The 17,800-nt window shown below is 54.0% G+C and overlaps 1 protein-coding gene across 9 annotated transcripts in view; it reads right to left on the bottom strand.

Moving 5' to 3' along the window:
- Positions 1 to 17,800, bottom strand: part of Prdm16 (PR/SET domain 16) — a 310,338-nt gene that overhangs the window by 186,524 nt on the left and 106,014 nt on the right. The gene's annotated exons all lie outside the window — the stretch shown is intronic.

Raw genomic sequence — 17,800 nt, 5'->3', positions numbered from 1 at the left:
CTACCTCAGCAGCTCAGAGCTAGACGGATGAAGGAGGTGAAGCCTCCTGACAAATTCCATAAGCCTTGGCGAACTCCAGGGAAGCCAGCCACCTCTTCAGGACAGCCGGATTCCCCTCATGCTCACAGTGGTCCAAACTTAGCTCCCAAGCAGGAGGCGGCATTTAACACGAATCATATTAGCCAAGGTTCTAGAACAGTCCACAGAGAGATCAGCTTCCACACTTAGGGCACACACCAGCCTGCTCCATGCCTAGCTCTGGCCCTCGCTCCCTCTGTCCTGCCTGCCTCTTCCAGGGCATGCGTGGGGGAACATGATCTTTCCTAATTTTTCCATGGAGAAGGGGTGTGGGCTGACTCGGGTCTGTCCAAGGTGACCCTGAGCAGGTGTGAGCGTCAAAATAGGCCACAAAAGAACTGTGCTCCAGGTTTAGAAGGTGGGGCATTCCCTGGACTCCAGTCATGTCTCAGCCTGATAAATCCCAATCTATGAGTTATTCTGCCTCCTTATCACTCTGTTCCTTTTTCATTCAGGCATGAGCGTCTACCCTATAAATGATTAATTTTTTTCTTGCCCTTGGAACCAACAGTTTCCCATATTTTGGACGCCATGTTCTGAGCCCTCCTCCCCCCATCGGCCCACACTCAGGAATTGAAGATCACTGGTTTGCTCAGGGAGCCACTCACCAGTGGAAACACCCTGACTAGTGACAAACCCATGCCCAGGAAGCAGACAGCAGCTCAGAACAGATGAAACGAGTCACCACAAGCCCAAGGAATGCCAACCTCACACTACTTTGTGTGGAAGGTTCCCTTACAGCTCTTGGAGACCTACTGCCCATTGGTGGGGCCCTGGTGGGCTGGCAGGCTCCTCGTGGGAGGGGAAATGGAGGCCAGTTCCCATCACTGACCTGGCAGCCTTGAGCTGGGAGACCTGCTATCTATCACAGCTTAATAGGTGAAGCATGCGGGCGGCAGACACAGGGCAGAGACTCTCCAGGCCCATGTGTCAGCAGGGAAAGACAGGCAAAGATAGGTCGGCCTCTCTCTGAGGCCCCGAGGAAGGTGCCCTAGCAAACGGTAGAGCCAGCAACTGACAGGTATCAGCCAGGGCAAGAGGGAGGGGCAGGATGCCAGAGAACTGGGCAAAGGGCTTGAGGCTGCTGCCACTGTGCATAGTGTTCTCCGGGAGCAGGGCCATCTTCATCAGTGTTCAGGGGGCACTCACTAAAGTTCCTCCTCCTTTTCAAAACTGTCCACGCAGGCGGGCAGGGCTCCGAAAGCAATCCTTCCCGCCTCCTGCCACCATCCAGAAAGTCAAACCACTAGGACCCAAAAGCTTGCCCTCCAAAAACAGTCCTAGGCCTACACATTGCACCATAGAAAGATGTGTGGGCAGTGGGACAGGATAGGTCTCTTGCAACTTGAAACTTAAGCTTTAGGAACAGGAATTTCTTTTGAAGGGGACCAAATGCCTCAGGCGAAGCTTGTGGTCACAGTCCTCCTAGAGGCTGCAGGCTGGGGAGCTAGCTGGGCTCCGTGTGTGTCCGAGAGGCCTTCTCCACCAGGCTACCACCTCCACTCTGTACTCCTGGGTGCCAGCTCCAGGGCCCATCAGTCCTTGCCTGTGGCCCAGTTCCTGGTTACCCCACCCTTCATTCCTATATGCCCAGGATATACTTCATTCTATATACCATGGAAGATGGATGGCTCTCCCATCTTCCTGCGTCTAGCCTCCCTCCAGATCCATTTGGGTCCATGCTGTGTCAGTATTAGACTTTACAGACATCTAGAATGGTGACCAGCTGAGAGCCTGTGTGGGTGACCGTCCTGGTCACACTTCCCTGAAATGCATGGATGTGCACCCACATCGAGGAGTATGTCTGTGTGTGTGTGTGTGTGACACACACACAGGGAATGTGAAGGGGTTTGTGCAATTGTGTATGTGTAGACAGCAGGGCTATGCATGAAAGCGTTGTGTGCAGGGCCACACACAGACTTTGGAAGGATCAGAGTATGCCTGGAATTCATTCGCCAAGATCATTTCTAGGGTCTGTTCCTCTCATCTCTATCCTAGACTCACAGGGTGCAGGAAGCCAGCCCTGCCTCCTTCCATCATTTATGATGTCACTAGCACTGGAAAGGACAGACTTGGGGTGGAATGTGGGACTGTGTTCAGTAGGGAGACCCAGGAGGTGGGACAGACTGAGCATCCCCATAGCAATTTCCCTGACACGGGTCAGAAAACTGGACTCACTATGCTTATAAACGGTGCAGTTTTAATCTTAGCACGCAGCCAGGATTTCACCCACAGGATTTCAAGGGCTTTCTGGGGTGCCTCTGTCCCTAGATGGGCTCAATGCTGGCTGTATCTTCCGTGTCAGAGATGATCACAGGGGCCAGGGAGTCTGCACACTGGAGCTTTCTCAATACCCAGGGAAAGGATCCAACTTCGCTGTCTAGTGGGGTCTTTCCTGGACAGGACTGTCAATCGGATTTACAAGGGTGGTCCCACACCAGTGTAGATCACTGATCCATGTTAGGGTGCTATCACTCCAAGGTCCCCGTGCTCTAGTTCTATCGCTAAGAAGCTGGGGACCTCTGGGTGGGACCTCTGGGTGACAGTGGCGACGGGGAAACGGCACTGCTGGCACCAAATCCATCTGCAGTCGCTTAAGTTCCCACAAGACAATATCCAGGAAGGACAGTGCAAGCCCACCAGTGAGTGGGTAACAGTGATGGAAGTTCCGCAAAAGCGTTCACCGTTCACAGCTTAGGATCTGGGGGAGGAGCTCAGCACTGTGCTGGGGATGGACACCGTGAACTCCCCCAGGGAGGGAACTCAACTCCAGCAGCAAACGGGCTTGTGCAGCAGGCAGTTACAGAAGGCCAGGCCGGCCTGCTGCGCCTCGGGAGGGCTGGGCCCCCAAACCTCACGCGCAGGCCTTTCATCTCCGCCAGGCCTCCCCGTCATCAGATTCCGAGCCCTTCTTAATCCTCACTTTCTTTAAAAGATGGATTAGGCAAATCTCATCTGGAAAATTAATTAATGTATGAATTCAACAAATATTTACTGAGCATAGCATTTTGTTAAGCACTTTTCTTTTTATAACCCCGGGGCACCTCCCTCCACAGAGTTTTTTGCCGTTCAAGTTTTGGGCCGGTCTGCTCCTGTATTTTATACATATATTTTTTTTATTGCTAATTATAAAAACAGGTTTTTGTCCAGTAAAACTTTAAAGATGTTTCTTTATGTCGCCAGTTATGCAGAGTCTCAAACTTTTACACGGTGTAACCCGTAACTGGGGGCACACCTCTTTGAATGGTGAACCCCAGTGAACTTGGGGACCAAGGGAAACTCAGAGGAGCCTCTGGAGCCTGTGGGTTCCCACTGCCAGCCCTGGGATTATTTTCAATTTTCCTTCTGTGCCTGTCACTGGCAGTAGGTAAGTATGTCCTCGGGGCGCCCCGCCCCCAGCCAAACAAAAGTAAGCTTCCCCAAGAAAGGAGTCCTGGGCTTTTCAGGGCAGTGAATGGGGGCCCTCATTTAGGCAGCATTATACCAGGACCTTCATTTCCCCTTCCCTTCTTTACCTCATTCAGGGGGCTTCTGACTTCAACTAATTCGATCGTAATCCCACTGGGCCTTCTCAGCCCCCCGTTCCGGAGCACATTGTCCAGGCAGAGTGGCCCCCCCACACGGGGGTCCCCCATTCCAATTAGCCAACTGCTGGGCCCCAGTCCCTTTCCACTCCTTTCCTGTCTGCCCGCCCATTTTTTTTAACCATTTCCTTTTTGAATTAGACACCCAAGAGCTTCAAGGGCGAGCATCGCTCACTGCGGGTCAGGCCCTGAGTGGCCAGCAGGCATGGACACGGTGAGGTTGTGTGAAGCTGGTCGGCACAGTGTCTGAAAGCTTGCATGAGGAAGAATAGCCATGTCTCTCCCGTCTCCCTAGCCTCACCACAGGCTCTGAGTCCTTCCAGCTGATGCTACCTGGCCAGCAGAAATTGGGGTGTTCCTGAATTTTTCCTTGGGTGGTTTTTATTTTTTCTTTTCACTTGCTAATTCAGAATCAGAGCGGGGTGAATCTAAGATTTCTATCTTTATCCTGAAAATCTGTACCCCACAACAGACCCACGAACCTTCCTGCCTAAATTCGGAGTTTTAGAACTCTCCAGGGACCTGATCCTCCACGGTGTCTGCAAGTGACATTTTGCTGCTAGTATGACATAGGTGGAAACTGGGGGCTGTCGATCGAGATGGCTCAGTGGTAAAAAGCACTGGATGCTCTGGCCAGGGACCTAGGTTCCTGTTCCCAGCGCCTACACATTGGCTCATCGCCATGTACGTCAGTAACTCCAGGGTCAGGGGACCTGACTCCCTCTTCTCGCCTGCACGGGCAGTAAGGCATGCAAAGCGCTTACACATAAAATAAAATAAATGAATCTAAAAATTTAAAGAGCGCTAACATTAAAATAGCAGGTTACTGTTATAGCCAGGCATGGTCTTAATGTCAGGGTGTTGCCAGTAGTGAAGTTTACCCACTCCTGGGACTACTGCACACCCCTAGGCCAGGCACATTCACCCTTTGTGTCCCAGGGGTCTTGGGAGCCACCATGGCTCAGGCATGACTCTGCACCATCTTTGGTCATTCCTTCCGCCTGAGAATTACTCAGCCCAGATATCTGATCCCTTGGGGATCTGTTGCAGGCAGACCTGTGCGCCACGCCCCTAACTCTGCACACTAAAGTCCAAGCCTCCAGCACGAGGGAATGTGGTCATATTTTGAGACAGCCTCTGCCGGTGGGATAAACTGACTGAGGATGAGCATAGTGCACTTTCTTCCAGTCTGGGGGCCTCCTGTTAGGAAGGTGACATTTGGAACTGGAGAGGTGCCTTCGCAGGCCTGTGGTCTCAGTGGACCAGGTCTGAGTCCCATAGCTACATGGCAGCTCACCGCCATCTGTAACTCTAGCTCTGGGCAATCCAACACCCTCTTCTAGCCTCTGTGGGCACTACATGCATGTGGTACATAGGCACAGACCCCAGGAGGAGCACGTAAGCTGAAATAGACACAGACCCCAGGAGGAGCACGTAAGCTGGAGATCCTGGGTGACAAGGCCACAAGCCATAGAATGCCAACGACCCAGAGAGCCTCCAGAAGTCTAGAGAGACATAAACTAGACCACCCATACCCACACCACAACACCCCCACCCACACCAGAACACGGCCCAGTACTGGCTACAGCAGTCTCAGGACCCTAAAATAGGCATCCTCCTTAGCCACGTGCAATAGGATCAGGCATTTCCCACTGTGCCCCAGAAGACTGACTTGACTCTGACAACCACCAGAGACCAGGCAGCACAACCAGGATTTACCAAACCTATGTCCCAAGCATCAGAGAAACTATCAGCAGGTTCCCACTGACAGCTGGGGCCTTCAAGGACCTGCCCACACAATCTGGGAACATGCTTTTTCCAAATCTCTAAGGAGGTCATAGGGAGCTGAGTCCATTTGCTGGAGACACCTCTGTGACCTCAGCAGGTGCTTCATTGGGGATAGAAGAGCTCAAGACAGGAGCAAAGCTTTGGGAGGGGCCACAGTGAAAAGTCACTGACTTTGTTTCAGATTCCACCAGGTACACTCTCAAAGATGCATTCTCACATATCCTAAGCACCAGAATTCAAAGGCCAGGTACACTGGTGCACGCCTTTAAACCCATTACTTGGTGGGCAGAGGCAGGCAGATATCAAAGTTCGAGGCCAGCCTAGCTCATAGAGCAAGTTCCAGGACAGCCAGGACTACACAAAGAAACTAAGTCTCGAAAAACAAAACAAAACAAAATCCGAACAGATAAAGCATCAGAATTCAGTCTAGGATGGAATCTCTACAAAACTTATTTCAATGCCTTCGTTGAACAAGTGGGGAAACTGAGGCCTAGAGACTTCAGTGGGTGGCCCAGGGTCTGAAGCACCTTTCTCCACTGCACGGCCCTGCACCCTGCCGCTGAGCTCCTGCCATCTTACACTGTGCGTTGATTTTCAGCTGGAGATGAAGCTCAGCCGGCAGCCTGTTTGACGTCAAAATAACTAAATATGGTGGTGCACGGATTCACACACACACACATAGGAGGAAGAAGCAGGAGAATCAGAAGCATTCCTGCTACATAGTGAGTTTGAGGTAGTTTGGGCGACATGAAGCAGTGTCCCCGGAAGCCCAGGGAAGCTTGCTTGCAACCTCGGTCTGAAGACAGTGCGGACACTTGACTAGGAGATGTCCCCTGCTACCAGATGAGCAGGGTTGCCCTAGGTGAGTCAGAACCCTGCAAGGCTGGATTCCACGAGGGGCTTGCTCAGCTGCAGAGAGGTGAGGACGCTCCGGGATTAACCATCAGCTTCCATACTCGGGGAAAGCCCGCTGCTCCAGGGCAGACACAGAAGGGTGTGGGATGACCTTTCAAAGCTTGGCCTCTGGTCTAAGGGCCTAGGCTTGGCATCTTTTGCAGCAATCAGGTTTGGGCAGGTCCTGTACTTCCTCTTTCAGTCCCACTGTTCCTCTACCCCGGGTCCTGACTCACTTACAGTCTGAGTATCTATGGGTCTTGGGCTAGAGTAGAAGTGGAGTCCCTGCTGGAAGAGACTAAGCAGGCTGGGCGCTATGCCTCTAGAAGAAGAAATAGGAATGTGCTGCCTTTGGCAGGGGTGGCCCCTCTGTGGCCCTCCCTAAGAGATGCTGACAGTATTGCTCAGCTGTCCTTTCAAGGTGATAAGGGTGGCATTGCCCTTAAAGGCTCACACTGGAGAACATGTCACCAGCGGTCTCTCTGAGAATTGAGTAAGGGACACATCACAGAGACTGCAGGTCCTAGGACTAGCAGATTGACATCCTTTGCCCACAGCTCTGGGCACTGAGACCTGGAGTGTCCCTGGGGCTTCTGTCCAGGGAAACCCTTTGGCTATGGATTTGGGCACTTCTCTGAAAGCACGGATCTTCACACATAACGGGTTCACAACCCACCCTATGGGATGCTAATGTCTGAAGGGGCCAGGGGACTAAGTTGTAGCAGACAGGCCTATTGGAACCTTCTAGAACTATAAACTTAGCCCAGGAGCCTAAGCAGGCTCTGTTGGATCTTGTTCATGGAGGCGGCAAGGTCACAGTTCTGTAAGCAGAATGCTGGAGCTGAGATCAGCACACCCAGAGTGGACCCAGGGGCAGGGGAGGCACCTGTGGCCTCTGACTTCTCTTTATTTTATGCATCCCCTGTCCGGCTGACTCATTTGTATTGCAGTGCTGAGGGAGGCTAGAGGAGGTCTTGGCTGCCTCTCCTGTGCACCCAGACCCAGAGGGCCCACCTTCTGCAGCACACATTTGGCCGTGTTCTCCAGCCCGTAGGCCTACCTTTGCTTCCTGAGTCCACTGGCAGCCAATGGCTCCAGAGGCGCCTGTTGAAAGCCAAGCATCCTAACCCTGCCCCCCAACTCCCCAGCACTCTTTCAGGCCGCTGCTGAGCACGGAGGCAGAGGCAAAGGCTGACGAATTAGTCTAGAGGGAAACAAGGCTGCTTCTACTTGTAAAAGGTCATTTCGACTTTGTTCTGGGTGAGGGTTTATCTCAGCTGCCGCAGCGTCGGACAATGCCTGGGGCCTAAATGGCAGAAATCTTAGCTCTGCTCGTGGAATTACTGTGCTGATAAGGCAGAATGGACTTCGGAGAGATCTAAATGGGAAAGGAGTGGATGTAGGTACTTTTGGACATGACTGAACAGCGATGACACAATAGGATGCACAATTAAGCTGGGCATTAGCCCAGAGGGGAAACAGCCTAGAAGGCAGACAAAGGTGGCTCCTGTGGTCCTGCTCGGGGCCGGGAATCCGTGTTCCTGCCCCGCACGGCTGAGGGGTGAGGCTGGGACAGGAGGATGAGGACATCCAAGTGCAGCATCTGGGCTGCTGTCATTGCTGCCTGTGGCTACGTCACTAAGTGTTGACGGCACAGCCAGCCAGTTCCAGAGCACTGGCAAGGCCACAGTGCGCAGGCAGCCTCAAGTCAGTGCTATAGGTGATGAGGAGTCGGGGCAGGCTGCCCTCAAGCCTGGGCTAGCCTAGCGATGTCCTGGCACCAAAATGCACACAGATTCTTTTGTTGGGTTGGTTTTGGTGTTTTGAGACAGGGTTTGCCTGTGTAGCCTTGGCTGTCCTGGACTCGCGTTGTAGACCAGGCTGGCTACGAATGCAGAGATCTGCTTGCCTCTGCCTCCCTGAGTGCTGGGATTACAGTCGTGGGCCACTGTGCCCGGTGCACATAGATTCTCGCTTGCAAGTTTGTTTAAGAAAATCTCTTTGCCGCCCAGGCTGGCCTCTACCTTTCTGTGTAGCTAAGAATGACTTGAACTTCTGAACCTCTTGCTCCTACCTCTCCTGTGCTCGGTTTACAGGCATGTGCCACCATGCTGACCCCCATGCAGCTAGGATGGTACCCAGAGTTTCGTGAACTCTAGGTGGGCCCTGGCTCTGCCCGACTCGGGTTTCAAACAGTGTGAGGGGGAGGGGTTCCAGGCCCATCAGACCTTCATTGCACAGGAAGGTGTCCAGCACTGCCGTTTCCCAAGCATCAGTGGAAAACTTGGTCAGCCTACCTCTGAGAATGAACTTTCCTGGACGTGGCTGCTGACATTCATTTGGGACAAACCGGGAGACAACTCAATCCTCAGGGCCAAGAGAACCCACTTAAGGTGTCTCATCCTGCACCGAGCAAAGGCAGCACAGGTGCACCGTGGGGTGCTTGGTGGCCTGTGAGTGGCAGGTGTCACTCTTGGCTGAGGCCAAGGTGGCTGGGACACACTAAGAACACACTCCAGTGCCAGAGGACATAGGCCACAGAGAAGCTGATCAGCAGGCGAGGAGGCTGTCCTCTGCCTGCGGAGGGAGCCCCCGGGCTCGCATCCCAACCCAGGCCCAGGGAGACCTTTTATGGCCTGGAACGCCTGGGCTCTTGCCTGACCCTGTGCACAGCAGGCGGGAGGGCTCACAAGGGACAGATGTCAAGCATGGTGGCTGGGGGTCCCTAGGGAGACACCCGAGGGAGGGCTGCCCTCCTGGCTCAGCCTGCTCCTTACGAAACCTGCAGTTGGGACATCAGTGCAGATGATTGATACCACAGTTTCTGCAGCCTTGGTGGTCTGGCTATTTTCTTCCTCCAAGGGTCATCCCAGAGCAGCCCAGGCTATCCCTGTGGGAATGCACTGGAAGTTGGACTCTGTGACGTGTCTATGTTACTCCATGCCGGGCCCAGGCAGCACCCTCCAAACCTTCTGAATCTTCTCTGAGCCTCCAAGGTCACTGGCTGCCAGGCTGACTGAAGATTCGCCATGGCCAGGCCTGCCTGGAGCAGCCGTGGGGCCATATAGGGGTGCGGATGCACTGTGGGACAGGTCTAGAAGCTGTGTGTTGCTGGCCGTCAGGGCCAGAGCCCCACGGCTCTCGCCTTAAATACACCCCTGTCCTCTGCAGTCTGCCTACCTGCTGGGGGGGGCACCCTGGAGGCTGCTCCAGAACCCTTACACACATCCTCAGGATGGCTACAGCTCTCTCTGTCGTCTGAAGAATGGTCCGTCCCAGATACCTCAGGCACCGAGGGGTCCTTGCCTGGTCCCACTGCATTCCACACAGCAGAGGCTGAGGACTTGATTTTAGGAGAGGAAATCATAGCTCTGGGGAGAAAGTGACACCCAAGGAGCTCAGCCTGGGCCTCACGGAGGCAGGCCCCTCCCTGTGGGCCCACTGCACCAGGCTTGCCTTTCTTCCCTTGCATCAGCAGGTCAGCTTCCTGCCCCGGGAGCTAGGGAAGAGGGCAGCGGCCAGGCAGTGCCCGAGCCTGCCCTACCTGGCTGGTTAAGCCTGTCTTCATTGGTCCTCTCAGCCAAAGGAGGATGGCCACGTGTTAATCGCAGTGCGGCTAGGAGAGGGCACCCGAGTAGACTGAGCCTTACGTGGGCCTGAGCAGGTGCCTGCTAAGTCCCTCCTGAGGGCTGGGCCTCTCCTGACCAGCTTGTCAAGCGGCCAGGCACAGACAGCCAGGGGACATTGTGAGCATGCATTCGTGCACAGCCCTTATTTGTTTTCCTGAAGGAAACGAGGAAGGTGGGAGATAAGAGGAAAGAAAAGAGCCAGGAGGTCCTGAAGGGGCCACAGGCAGACCGGGTCAAGGCCCAGAGTGGCCCACCTTCTCCTCCACCCCAGCCTCCCCTCTGCTGGGACCTCCCACGCCACCTCAGCCTCATACTTTCACATGTCAGCTCACAGGCAGCGTTCCGAGTCCGGATGGGCGCTGGCTGTCACTGCAGTAGTGTGTGAGGCGGATGGCAAAATACCATTTAAGAAGTTGGCATTCGCAGATGTCTCTCGAATATGAAAAGAAAACATTTATTTCCCTTTTTCGCCTGTGAATCAGAGCGCTCTATTTAAAGCAAGTGCCCTCTGCCGGGTTGTGGCAGAGTTATTACCCCTTAAGGAAGTGGAGGAGAGCCACCGGGAGGTATTCTTAGCCATTCTCTCTCCTTTTTTCTAAAATTCCTTATATACCCGGCTTCGGAGCTGGGCCTAAGATAGTACAGGATTCCATGGCATTCCTGGGCTGAAAATGTGGGGCTGCTGTCAGTGTGCTTGGGAGAAAGAGGCGGGAAAGGTTGACTCCTGGGCCCTACAGTTGTCCTTGAGAAATGGCCATATGTGGCTTTCTCCCTAGGTTTTGAGGGGTTCTTGAGCTAAGCTCTTTCCCAGGGAGACATGGTGGGCTGAGGCCGGGAAGGGGCCCCTGAGGCAGCATTGCGTGGCCAGCGTGCTGCCTTCACGGTGTCCACCCAGGAGTGTGTGCTCAGCGAGGCCAGCGATAGTTTCAGACATTCCATTAGCCTCCATAAGCACATTCCTAACTGTCACTGGGAAGAGAAGCCCACAGCATGCCTTAGCCTCGTTAAATCCCTCCAGCAACTGGACAAAGAGAGGCTGCCCAGCATTAAGGATTCATGGAGTACCCAGGTAGAGGGCAAGGCTTTGCAAAATTCCGGGACCGGAGAGAGAGCACAGCGAGAAGATGAATTTGGCTTTTAGATGAGATGGGGGCCACCACTGAAAAGCCCACAGCAGTGGTTCTCAACCTGCAGGTCGTGACCCCTCTAAAAGTTGATGGCTCTTTCACAGGGGTTGTCCATTAAATGTCCTGCATCTCAGACGTTTACACTACAATCCGCAACCATAGCAACATTACAGTTATGAAGTAGCAATGAAAATAATTTTATGGTTGGGGTTTCAACATGAGGAACCGTATTAAAGAGTCGCAGCATTAGAAAGGTTGAGAGCCATGGCCATAGAGGGTGTGGCCATCCAAGGGACACAGGCCCTTGCTGGCCTCCCTGCCCAGGACCCACATCGTACAATACCTTAGTGGCACTCAATCTCACTGGTGGAAGTGTAGAAGACATACAAGAGGGTCCAAGAGCTGAAGGAACAGGTGCCTTCCCTGGAGAGCGGTGGGACTGAGAGGGGAAGCCCCTGCGCAGGGAGGTGGAATTCCCACCACATGGGACAAGCACGCCTTGCTCGTGGAAGTATGTAAGTGTGTGGGTGTGTCCATCAGTGTCTGAGTGTCTCCAGCAGTGTGTGCCTGCGTGAGTCTACTTGGAAGGCTGAACGCTGTGTGCTGGTCTTTCCGTGTGGTACCGAACACACAGGACCTAGAAACCGCCCCGAACTGCCTGTTCCTGGAAGCAACACGCCTCCCGAGCACTTTAAGGCCCGCCACTGCCCACAGAGCTGCATCGTGGCCTCTCTGCAGCGTGCCCAGAATAGGCCCTGCCATAGCTGTCCTTGTGTTGGGCCTTCTGCTGAGGTATCATGTATCAGAAGGGGCTCTCCCTCTTCCTTCCTGGGTCAGTTGCTCTGTACCTCGACTGTGGAGTATAATCTCCAGGCACTGCCACATGCTCTGGCTCTGGATGAGTGTGAGAACTATGGGTTTTAAATGCGGGTCTCCTGGCAGCAATCACCAGCCCCTTCCTGGAGAGAGCCTGGGTTCCTGTGTTGCTGGCAGCGATCAGGTGATACCAGCCAGCGGTCAAGTGAGAGTCATGACCCTAACCTTGGTACTGAGGCCAAGATACCTAAAAGGGACTCTGAGAAACACCCCTGACCCACGGAGAATGGCATATTAACTTGTCACCTTGAAAGCTTTCTTTGCAAACTAAGTTGGAATTGTGAGGCCTCATTCCCAAGCTGGGTGCACTCACTTCTTGGATGATTTGCATATACACTGGGTCTGTACCCAGCTCCTCCCTATGCGCAGTTCCAGGCATCGGTTTAGGAAGCTCTCGGCTGCTGACCAGTTGGCCCTGGACTCCCCACTTTGGAGCGGGCAGCTTGTTGATAGCCAAAGCATCAGGCACGTGCGGATGTGCTCATGTGGAATCAGAAGGGGCCTGGTGCTCAATAGAGCGGGGAGCGCATCACGCCCTCCCTGTGCAGCTTGGGAAGCAAGCCCGTAAGCTGCCTCCTTCCCAAGTTGACCATGCCCACTGGGCAGAAACTGTCTGGCCCATCTGGCCCAAATGGTTCTGCACACCTGAGGCAGACCATGCCCAGAAGCACACGGCGACTCGGCGAAGCTCCTTGTCCAGAAGGCCTCCAGGCAGTGCTGCACTCGTGGGCTGTGCCGGGATGGGCAGGGGCTTCTAAGCCAGACTCCGTTTCTCCTGCACCTGCTATGGGATCACAGAGGGCAGGCAGACTCCCAGTAGCTCAGATGATTCCATCTGCAGAGGGAGCACTGCTTCCAGAGCTGGGACAGTAAGCCGCTCCTCATCCCGGGACTCAGGAAGAACTCTTCTTACATGGGCTCTGTCACCAGCACCAAAATACACCCTTAAAAGGATAGTCTCGGGACCCACACCCCGACCCACAGCTCTGTGCCCCAGTCCTGCATGGTTACTGCAGGCCAGGCGTGCAGACTCTGATGCAGATGAGGGTGTTCGCCGCTGGGGGCAGTGCCTGGCGAGAAGGGTGTTCCCTAGGGTCTCCTCTACCCTGCGCTTGGTCCCCCAAAGCAGCCAAGGCAGGCAGGGGAGACATCCAGGTGATCCCTGCCCTGGGTGGTCAGAGCCCAGCGTCAGGACTTCAGTCTATCACTAAGCGGGGAGTGGCTGGCATACCCCAAAGCACAGACGCGCACGGAGGGCGAGGCCTCTGTCTGCATAGGCCCAAGGGAGGGAAACAGCTCGGTGTGAGGGTCTGTGAAGGCTGGAGGAGAAAGGACAAGGTCGCCGCCTCTGGAAGCCCTGAAGCTGAATCTTGGACCCAGGCTGGGGTCCTGGTGAGACCGCAGACCCCTGCAGTCAGGCCCCTCTCCGGGAACTGGCAAACCTACCAATTATCCTTCTTGCCACAGGACTGAATTTAGTGTCAGCATTTCAAGCCCCTGAGTGCATTTCTGAGTGTGGAGAAGCTCATTCTTGGTACAGCCATTTAGTGCTAAGTCACAGTGGCTTTAACAGTCTTTCAGAAACTCTTCATCCTGGAGGGGGATTGGGGACTAGAGGCTAAGGCCACATTCTATGGATATCTCTGCCTTCCCTACTAAACACACCAGCCAGACTGCTCCAAACATTGCCATCCCACCATTTTGGCCCCCAAACTTGTACTTCTCGTTCCCCACTCTCAGGAACAGAAAGGCCAAGATTCCCCGCAGTGTGCAGAGAGAGCTAACATGTCTATACACAAGTGCACACTCTCCTCTTTCCAGCCAAGCTACTGAAGGCTCACATTAAACGGACAGAAGCTCCTCAGGTCCGAACAGGGCGAGGGTGCATCTCATCCACACGGCCTTCCAGCCCTGGAACCTCTGGTCATTAGCGTAACCTGGGGGTCCCTGAAAGTGAGCAGTGAATCTTGACCCTCCCCACAGACATCTGTGGGTCTCAGGACCCTGAAGGAGGTGGCAGAAAACCCCAAGACCCTGGCACAGAGGGAGGAATGGGCAGGCTGAGGTCTCAGCTGCCTCCCCTGTTTCCCTGTCCTGTTACCTTGGCCTGTTTGTTGATTGAACAGATGACTGGTCGCGTTAATATTCATGCGCTCACTCCAGCAAATGATGCAGTCCACTTGAACAAATTCTTGAGATGATTGAAACCCCATCAGTCCACATTAACACCCTTAAACACTGAGACACTCCTCCAGCAGATGATGTTTGCCTGACAATCACAGGCGCAACGCAATCTCAGAGAGAGACTTTCTGGAGTGACAGTTGAGTCAACACAATCTCAGAGAGTGAGTTTCTGGAGACATCCTCTGCAAGAGCCTAGTCTAACCCTGCAGGAGTGCAGCTGGCCTCAGTGAGAAGCCTGCCCCCGTCCCTACCCAGGTACCCCGACTTACGTGCCTCACCCAAGCAGGCTCAGGCACACAGCTACAGACCCCGCCTGGGGCAGGTGGCCTCCAAGCAGCCCATCCACAGCCCATCCCTCCCGGCTGTCAGAGCAGCCATCTCTTAATTAGCAAAATAAATAGCACAATGATAAATGTCATAATTTACTCAACACATGATCAAAATCATTGCTTTTGCAGACCTCAGGGCAATAAAATGCAATCACGGGGTGATTTATTCCCACCGGCAGGGTGAGCGCAAGGCTTCGTGTCAGTAAGCAGGGCGTGACATGGGGGGATGGTGGCCAGATGGAGGAGCCTGGGAATTGGAATGCCCTTCTGTAAAACCACCTCCTTGAGGGACAGAGGATACAGGGGGGCCCAGCACTTAAACCACATCCACACCCACACACAGACCTATCATCCAGGCCCAGGACAATTGACATGCTTCCTTCTAAAATGACCATGTCGCAGCCTGACGGTTCCAGTGCGCTCAGGCAAGGGGGTTGAGAGTCACTGAAGGTCTCCAATACATGCATGAGAGAAAAGGAGAGGGCCAGTGTCCAGGGCTAGTCCTGGGCAGAGGGGTGGGCTGGTCCCACCTAAAGGTGGAGTTGGGCAGGCTCGGCGGCTCCAGCTTAGCTCTGCTCTCTGAGGAGACTCTCCTGGGGTGGGGCTGCCCCCACCAGGGACAGGGAGTCAAAGCCACTTACAGGTCACTGTCTGATCTGTGGATTGTGCAGTCATCCTAGTCTGACCCATGTGGGGAGAAGAACTTTTTCCTTCCTAGTTACCCTGAAACCTCGTGCTAGTCAGGCTGATACCCATCCTTTCTTTTTGTCACCTGAAACGAGAACTTTGCCCTCAAAAGGAAATCACGTATGCTCACAGCATCCCAAGTGATGGTATCATCCACCAGAGGACCGCACGGTTCCTCCTCCTGGAGTGTAGACTGGTGTCCCCAGACTGGTGTGCCCCACTCCTCAGCCACTCCTCCGGGAAGCCTAATGGAACAGACCCTCCTTGGCTTTCATCTGTCATCTTTGCTAAAATGTCACCACTTGCAGCAAATGAGTACCACGTTAATGATCGCAAAATTCAATTACTCTGATTTACAGAACTTAATTATGAGGGTGAGAGTGAATAATTATGTGTGCAATCTGGGGCCATTCTGAGATTACACCCAGGCACGCCTCAGACTGCCCTGAGTGACTGGGGCTCCGCAGCCTTCAACACGCTTGCACACAGGCACTTTCAGGTAGCCCCTGCCTCTTCCTGCACTTGCAGAGTGGCTGGTGGGCTGGCGGGAAAAGGACCTGGGGTGGTTGAAGGAAGGCCCTTTTCTTGGATGAAGGAGAGACCTGGACCTTGGGTCTTTGGTTTTCTTTCTGTCATGATCAGGAGATAAGGCACGAAGGCTAAGTGAATTAGGGAATGCTGGGAGGACCACCAGGACTCACTGACTTTGCTGAGCTACCAGCCTACTTCAAGGAAGACCAAAAAAAGAAAAAAAATTAAAATTAAAAATAAATTTGAAAAAGGGAGAGGGCCATGAAAAGTAAGGCTGTAAGGAGAGGAGAGGTCTCAGGACTATTCCCAGTCCCAGAGGCCCTAGCCTGTGGAACCCACAGAACCCATTTCTGACCCCAGGAACTGAGCAAGTTTCCACCTGCCTCCCCAAGAGCCTCCTTTTTTCTCCCTGGAGAGCAGTGGTTTCCACTTCAGTTCTGCCAGTGGTCCAAGGATCCAATCCAAGGACACAGCAACTGCTCAGCCAGCTGCTGTGGAAGGACACAGAGCACAGAAAAGGGTCACGGAAACGGGTGACGCTGCCTGAACTCGCAAAGAAAACAAGGTCAGATGAGATAATGAGGGGTGCCTGGGTTTCAGGGAATTGACCTGGGAGCGATTTCTATCTCTAAGCACCCTCGTGAAAAGTAGCCGTCAGGTCACTGCTGTGGAACTGAGCTCTCTGCAGAAACAGCGACACACACACACACACCACACACACACACACACACACACACACCACACACACACACACACACACACACACACACACACACACCTTCGCTCTCAAGCACCTACACCGAGAGTAAACAATGCTGCAAAAGTCAACAGGTCCCGAGGAGTGATAGCGACAGCCGGTACCAGGCCTGGCACCCAGGGAGCCGCTGTGATACGGGGCTTTTCTTTAAAAACCAAAATCAAACAGAAACTTCTATCAGCCACGGAGCAGACAAGAACAAAGTCACTCCAAGGTCATCCAAAGAAACTCCCTATTACCTGTAAGGTATATTTAATCAGCATCTGCAAGCCAGCCTGCTGATTAAATAGTGAAGAGCCTCAAGTTGGCTAAATAAACACCCCCAGCACACCAGCACACCAGCACACCAGCAGGGAAGGCAGGAGAGGCCCTCTGCAAAGCCAAATCCAACTGAGCCCAAAGTACTCAGCTGCCGTGCTGCTCACAAACACTGTCCTTGGGCCACACAGCAGAGTGTGTGCCCACTGGAGGGGTGGGATTCCATACCCTCCTCTCCTGCCTCACCTGGCTGGTCCCCAGCTAGTCAGGCACGAACACCATCTCAACCTCGGGCCCCCTAACCTACAGCTGCTGCCTCTGAAGGTTGGATACGGAAGTCAGCTCCTGAGCTACTTGTTCCCACCACGCTGAAGCCCAGCTCAGCATCTCTTCAGCTGTCTGGTGAACCCAGCATCTCACCTGGACCCTCCAAGCCCACTGAAGAGCGAGTGAGGGTGGCTGGTGATGAACCAAAGATCCTGTGGTACCGGGGACCTCATCCAACTGCCTTCTGAGACACCCGGAGTTTTGCAGGGCACGTGAACAGCATATGAGCGTCATCTAGCTACCACCGGCAGATGCGTCAGCTCCCCTGCCTCTCCATGCTAGCCCCAAAACAGGCTTTACACATGACAGGGATGAGGGTGAGCTTGGTGCTTGTGCCCAGAGTTCCCAGGGTCTGCAAGAGGACACTACGCGCATGCAGACATTTCACCAGAACCTCTGGGCAGCTGTGCAAAGTTTGGAGACAGTGAGACAGCCAGGCCGTAAGTCCCTGCTCCACAAAGAAAACCAACATCCAGAGCTGCTCAAGAATGTTCCCCAGGCTGTCAAGAGGCTGGGAGAGGCAGACAGCCCAGGGGCTTACCTCGTCCCACCTGGCCCCACCCCAGCCCCACCGCCACGGGCCTAGCAGGCCAGCCGCTCTCTCCCTGCCCTGGACCATTTGCCCTTCCTGGCACTGACCTCCATGCAGGCACTTGTGGAGGTTGTGAAACACCAAAAGGAATCTGGATCCACATTCCTGCTTTCCACCCAGGCAGGCTCCACGCCAAGACTACCACTGGAACCCAGCCCT

This window comes from Meriones unguiculatus, chromosome 3 (assembly GCF_030254825.1).
Source record: "Meriones unguiculatus strain TT.TT164.6M chromosome 3, Bangor_MerUng_6.1, whole genome shotgun sequence".
Classification (NCBI taxonomy): Eukaryota; Metazoa; Chordata; class Mammalia; order Rodentia; family Muridae; genus Meriones; species Meriones unguiculatus.
This window is presented reverse-complemented; position numbering and strand designations above follow the sequence as displayed.